Source organism: Mustela nivalis (genome assembly GCF_964662115.1).
Source record: "Mustela nivalis genome assembly, chromosome: 8".
NCBI classification, from domain to species: Eukaryota; Metazoa; Chordata; class Mammalia; order Carnivora; family Mustelidae; genus Mustela; species Mustela nivalis.
The window spans coordinates 15,421,681-15,428,688 of NC_139027.1; the positions used below are offsets into that span (position 1 = coordinate 15,421,681).

General features: G+C 48.8%; 1 long non-coding RNA gene across 1 annotated transcript; it reads right to left on the minus strand.

Moving 5' to 3' along the window:
- Positions 1–274: 274 nt before the first annotated feature.
- LOC309870675 lies at positions 275–6,713 on the minus strand. Its single transcript, XR_014314736.1, has 3 exons — positions 6,612–6,713; positions 6,165–6,367; positions 275–1,300 (listed from the first exon to the last, which is right to left on the minus strand). It is a non-coding gene; the product is annotated as an uncharacterized lncRNA (long non-coding RNA).
- Positions 6,714–7,008: the final 295 nt, after the last annotated feature.

Consider the following 7,008-nt stretch of genomic DNA (forward strand, 5'->3'; position numbering starts at 1 on the left):
GTTCTGGAATCTGAGGGCGGGAGGATGAAGTGTATCTTATTTGCTGAGTGATCCCTCCTAATGTCCCCAGCTAGGGATCACTCCAGGAAGGTTAAAAAGCCCCTGATCTCATTGAGGTTTCTGAGGCATAAATGGGGAAAAAAAGCCACGGCATGTTTCCAGAAGCATAACAACATTTTTTAAAATCATTGCTTACACTCAGTAAATTCGAATCTGTTTACATCTACCTTCTTATGTATGGTGGCAACAGAAAACTTTCATTTGCTCTAATCTCAACAAACTTCCCTCTTGTTCAACATTCAGATTTTATTTTCACAGAACAGCATTCTACATTTGAGGATGTCATTTAAGGCCAAGAAACTCCAATAAAAAAAGCATTTATCAGCAGTTAAGTTTGTTTGAGGATTACCCACTGCAAATAAAGCCGAGCTCCCCTTTTAAACTGAAGCATGCTATTTCGGGAATGTGACCCTTTTCATGAATAAATGACATGGTGACATTTACAGATAAAGCAAGATTTAACTGCTATGAAAGGAGGTGACAAATGTCAGGATGTCAATAATGATCCGTGAACATAATGGTTTCTTGCCTGAGTGCTGAGCAGATACAGAATGTGACTGTAGCCTGCCAGTGTTCTACAGGGAATGAGCCCTGCAATCTGGGAACAGCCTGGAAGGCTCCCAGAAGCAGGAGACCATGTGTCTCAGATGGTGGGTATGCGAGGTGGGGTCTGAGTGCAGTCTGGCTAATAAGTGAAGCTATTAATTCTTTCTTACTGCTCTCACATCTGCACTCCAGGAAACATGAAGGTTTTCTATCATCAATAGCTAAATGTTGTCAGAGGAGGATTTGGATGTTGTGAAAATAGCTTTCTGATTATGCCTTCATTATCCTAAAGAGCCAAGGGTTTAGAGAAAATGTCGGGAAGAAGTGTGCACTGTCAGTGGCATGAAGGAGCCATGGGCGGGGACTTACAAGGAGGACCAGGCAGAGGACCCCACACCCGGGGCCCTGCTCTTGCCGGCATGGGGCCAGCCAGCTGTCTCAGCCGCACACAGCCAGTCCCAAGACATGTGAGCCACGGTGCAGGTGGTGTGTCTGGACAGGCTCCTGCCTACAGCCAGCCTTTCTTCCCCTTTCCTCTGGGCCATTTCTCTTGCCTTGGTTTCAGGGCACTGTTCCCTCTCCTGGTGCTGCTTCCACCCTCTGAAGCTGTTTTTCTGCTTTCTTTTACTGGCCTGGATCTCTTCTCTCAAAACGAGACTCTCTCGGGAAGTGGTAAGTGTTCTGCAACCAGCTCCTGGAAGACAAGTCCTGGTTAGGTTAGTTTGAAGTTTTCTGTGGCAAAAGTACTCTACACTCATTCCTCACGTCAGTGACGGTTCTCCTCAGCCGGATGGAGCTGTCATTTTCATGCAAAGAACCCCAACGTGTCCCACCTCAGCGAATCCAGAAGATACCTTCCTGCACCGCCACCTTTGCAGCTGGTCCTTCCCGATCCCCTCCTCCATCTCTCATCTCCAAGGCAAGGGGGGTCCTGACCCCTCCTCCTCTGTGATGTTCTTTGGCCTGGCTTCTGGTCTCCAGATCCACGATGGCACCCAACCCCCAGGTCTAGGCATTGTTCTCTTTTCTTATAATATATTGAAGCTCATGAGTGTCCAATTACTACCTCATTTAACAAGAACAACGAGAAACAGAGGCTCTGAGAGGTTCATTGCCCTGTCAGAAGCCCTATGGCTGTGTATTGCATCTACGTTGTGCCTAGAACCCAGGTTTCTTGATTCCCACCCAGTACTCGTGCCTCTTCTCCCGTAGAACCCTATTTTTCATGACTCCTAAAGGCCAAGGTGCAGCTAAATTCTCTGTCTCCTCAGCTCCTCCACCTCCACAGTGACCTCCTGGTCCTCTCCAAGACCCTGTGACAGGCCCACGTCAGCGGTGGGCAGAGCAGAGTTTGTTGACAGTTGTTAGTCTGGAGCCTCTCGTACCACATGGTGACATATTTTGCTCAACCTTCCTTCAGCCCCTTGTACAGATGTGGTTTTCTTGAGAAATACCACAGTCCTGTCCCCTGTGGCTGCCAGAAAAGCCGTGAACTTTAAGAACAAGAGCAGGTCAGGAAGGGGGGGTTGTCATAGCTAGTGCTGGCAGGCCACCAGCCTGCAGCCACAGTACTGAGCGAGACCTTGGTTTTCTGCCTCTGCAGGGGAAAGTTGTTTCTGTTTTCCCAATGGGGAGAAAAGACAAAGGGGTGATAGTCCTGTATCTTTCTGTGGGTCCGCATTGTGCTTCTTGCCTTGTGTGGGAGAGAAGCCCCAGGCTCCATTATACCGTGAGGCAAAGCCCTTCTGGGCCCAGAACGTAGGAGGCTGGACTGAATGACAGGATTCAGTTCAGGGAAGGGGAAGGTTTTCCTTGGCTGGAAGAGTTAAGGACGATTTTCTGGGTGAGGAAGGGTATAAGCTGAGCTTTGAAAACTGTCACGATTTTGGTGTGACAGTGGAGTCAGACAGGACTTCTGCAGGGGAGAGGAGGCTGCCGTGCTGAGGAGGCTCAGAGGAGGGAAGGAGTAGCTCCCCTCCTCAGATAAGTCACCCATTTTGTGAGTCTATCAGTGAGCATGCAGGCTGAGAGAGCAGGTCCCCTGGGGAGAGGACACAGAAGTGTAAATGACTTTAGAGATTTTTCTACAAGGTGGAGTAAGTGGAGGTCCCCTACAGAATACTCCTGGCCCTGTAGGGGCTATAGGGTGAGGTGGTCCTAGGTCATAGGCCAGGGCAGCCACCCACTTGCTCACTTTCCCGTGTGTAGTCTGTGACCTCTGGCCACAGTGAGACCCTGGCTTTGGCCATTCCAGGAGGTCAGTGGGACCATAGTGGGCAGCATGAGTGTGGGCTGGGGGTTCTGTACCTCTTTAGCAGGTTCCGAGGCATGTCTCAGAGCCTGACTGACATTTTTCTTTCTCAACACTAACTTCCCTCCATCCTGCTTTGCTCCTACAAGCTGACAAGATTTCAACCCAAGGCAGGAGACTCTCAGCACTGTCATAAAGTACATGTGGAGAAGAGCTAAGAGGTAAGTGCATTTCACTGGACGTCAATTTTGTCTAGAAGTTTCCGTGTGGTTGGAAGTTTCTTTGAAAACTTGGTGATTGTTAAGATGCAAGTGGTAGGAAGAGTTTGTTGCTGCCTACCTGCTGCCCAGCCCTGTGTGTTCTGATGGTCCTCCTCCTTGGTCCTCTCCACAGAGCAGGGCAGAGTAAGGACAAGGGACACTGCAGGGTACTGGGTGGGAAAGGATACTTACTGAGGCCAGAGCCCTGCCGTGCTTGGTGGGATGTGCCCAGGCCACCTATACTGGAGGCCCTTGAAAATTTTTTTCTCTCCCTTCATGTGGCAGATCCCTGGCTAAATTCCTTGGCTATAAAGTACACATAAGCATGTTATTCTTTAGTCTAGGAGTGGTCTCAAAGTCTTTGAAGGAGCTGTGTTCTGTGGCCTGAGACACTTTGTAGTTGCCCTTTGGTTATACAAAAGCAAGGCCAGAGCCTCCCATGGGAGGAAGAGTGTGACAAAATATAACCTAAAACTCATCTATGTCTGATGACATAGGGGCTGTGCCCTTGCTGTGGTCAGAGCGGGAGCTCTGGCAGTGTTATTCTGAGAAGGTCTGTTGTGTTTGGGCTGGTGGACTTGTGCAAAATGGGACATGGGCCTCCTGATTTGGGGAGCAAGGAGAAAGCTCCCGTGAGTGCCATCTGGGAGTCTCCAGCTTCATGGGGCAGTGTGTGAGTATGAGTGTATGAGGGTCTGTGTTGCCTCAAGTGAGCTCTGCCTCCCATGTGGAATTTCACTGTTGATTGGGTACGAGAAGCTGCGGATTCTGATATTTAACTCTGAGGATTTCCTTTTTAGCACTCAAGTTCTGAACTTCTGTAGCTGTGTGTCAACCTCAGTGTGGGGCATGACAGCAAAGAGAGTGCCCACATGTGGGAAGAAGCAAAGCAGGAGGCGAGGGGCCTCAAAGACCAGAGATCAGCAGGAAGGAGCACAGCAGATCTTCTAAAAGTAGCAGTGAGGAGCAGCCCCTCAGGGTTCTAGCTCTTCACCTCTCCTGGGGTTCATAGCCAGGGTGAAGAGAGGGCACCTGCTAAGAGACACGAGGTCTTTTTCAGTCACAGAGGAGCAATTGAATTATTATTTTTATTTAGATAGAAAAGGCCCTGCTGGCCTTAGAAGACAGGAAAATTAGGAATCCTCGGCATTTAACTATGTATTTCTTCATGTAGCATTTTATGCCTTTAGAGACCTATTGAAAATTATTTTGGGTTTGGGCTCTGTCAAGGATAAAGAAGAGAAAAAGACCCAGCGTCTTTCAGAAATCTCTCCCTATTTCATGCTAGCATTACCACTGCCACCACCACTGCAATTATTGCAACAGAGTCTTACTGATTTAGGAAATGTACCAACTCTAAGTGGAAAGCTGGGTCTGCCCAGAACTGGCAGCGGCTGCTGGGTGGCACTCTAGTCTTGTCTTCTGGTTCCGGAGGCAGTGGTAGGCTGTGGCATGTTGCTGGGAAAGGGCAGAGTGCTCAGGGGTAGGGGGAAATTGGTCTGGCTCTTACCCTGTGGGAGCACTTTTCTTCCGAGAACTCCACAGAGTTAAGAGTAATGTGCGTGGACTAGAGCTGGCATTTTGAAGACAGTCTCAAGTTTCTGTATTTGAGAACTTGAACATCTCTCTCCATGTTCTTCTTTGATCTTATAGTCAGGGTACCTGGACCAGTGAACTTCAGGCTTCTGGAATTCAGAAATGGTCTCCAGAGAGCAGAGCATGGGTCTGAGCCCCCAGTATGCCCCATCCTGCGTGGGCTGAATTCAACAAAGGGCATGACACCTGCTTCAGAGAGCTTTCCTGTCTGTTCACAAGGTAGCTTGAAATGAGCAGCCACTCACTGGTGTTGAGAAGGATTTTTGGGTTGGCAGCCTCGGCCTTCCCTCTCTTAGGCCTGTCATAACAAAATACCATAGACTGTGTGACTTAAACAACAGAAATTTACTTCTCACCATTCTAGAGACTGGATATCCAAAATTATGATGACTGCCAGTTTAGTTCCTGGTTAGAGCCCTCTTCCTGCTTTGCAGACTGCATTCTTCTTGCAATGTCCTCATGTGGTAGAAAGAGAGTGTTAGATCTCTTCTTTATGTCTCTTTTTATAAGGGCACTGAGCCTGTCATGTGGTCTCCACCCTCATGACCTAATTACCTCTTAAAGGTCCTATTTTGAAATATGAATACATTGGGGAACCGGGCTTCAACTTTTGGGTTTTGGAAGGAACCAAACCTGTATTCTAGAACACTTTCTGGGTCCTCCTTGCCTGGGTTTCTTGCCTCTGGGCCTTCTTGATTTCCTCGCCCAGAGATAAGTAGGAACCACACTTTCCCTCCTCTAATTCTCTGTTCCCAAAGGGCTCTAGTAGTATTCAGGAGAATGGCCTTCCTACTCCTGGAGCTGTGTTCTCAGCCAGATTGCTCCAGAGAGGGAAATGATATTTTCTGGAAATGAAGTTCTCAGCTTCAGCCTGTGCCTCTGGAATTCTTACTGTTTGGTCGGTTTGTCCAAATTCAGACTCTGTTGGTATCCTTCTAACTCAGCTCCCTGGGGTCTATGCCCAGACAGAATCCCATGGCCACTGCTGCTGGAACAGTGGGCATCACGGTCTTAACCTGATAAAAACCATGGCCCTGGGAATGCTGCAGGAAATGAGGCTTTTCACTTTCAGTGCTTTATCCTGTTGAAGCATCAGGGTCGTAATGATCCAGACAGCATGGGGGAAGTTCGGATGAAACCAAAGCATAATTTCAGAGTATCTATTAAAACCACTGTGGCATGTGTCAGTGTTTCTGGAAGAAATGTGCATGTGTGTGTGCATGTGTGTGCCTATATGTGTGTGGATGCCTCTAAGGGTATGTATGGTCTACCTTAAAGCAATGTAGTTAGCATAAAATAGAGAAGAAAATACTGAGCTACAGTCTGTGCACCTACGGTTAAATCGAAGATGGTTTCTGAACTAATGAGTTCATGAGGAATAATGAGGGAATAATTTCAACACGACAATACATTGCAAAGCCCAGTTTCCCCTGGCTAGTCCTTTGACTCACCCCAGGGTCTGCTTCGTGCCTGGCCTGTCTCTCCATCCTGGGCACTGACGTTCAGATGTGTGGAGCCGCAGACACAGTGAGGTGAGCCGCGCCTGCTCTGGGGTCTTTGCTTCCCTGGGCTCTCTGTGACTTTCAGACTTCTAGGATGAAGGGCATGGTGCTAGTTTTCGGGTGTGGCATTTCTGTGAATGAGCCAAAAGCATCTGGGGAACGATAAATATGTGTATATTACGAAGCAGTGTGTAGCAGCCAGGCCTCAAAGGCTGGTGTTTTCTCATATCCCACAGTTTTATGACCCCATACCTTTAAATATTCATTTCCCTGGCTCTACATGGGGACATAAAGACACACTGTGCTTCCACAAGTCGTGGTGGGTGCCATCCCCCGTAGTCCTAACAGCCGCTTCCTTGGGAGAGGAGAATCGCCTTCTCCCCCAGCACAACCCACCTGTGAGTGACTGCTCCAGGTCAGAGGAGCTGGCCTGATGGTCGGTGTTCGCAGTGTCCCCTGCCAAGGGTCGCCTCAAGACACTCTTCTCTTTTTTCCTCTGGTGTCAGACCTGCTTCCTGCGTTATGTGTCTATGTGTGGCTAACACGCTGGGAGGATTTATACTCCTGTAACCTGGGGCCTGCCCCACCGCTCCTGAAACAGGCCAGGTGGTCAATATCCATTTGCCGAACTAATGAAGGATTCTCCCAGAAAAGCTGTGGCTTTCACCAATGAATAGCACTGGCTGTAAGTGAAATATGCCGCGGGAAGCCGGAGTAAATGAGGCCATGCTGTCAGGTGAACTGGCGGAGTTAACCATTCACTATTTCGCCACCTTGCCGTCCCCTGGGCCGG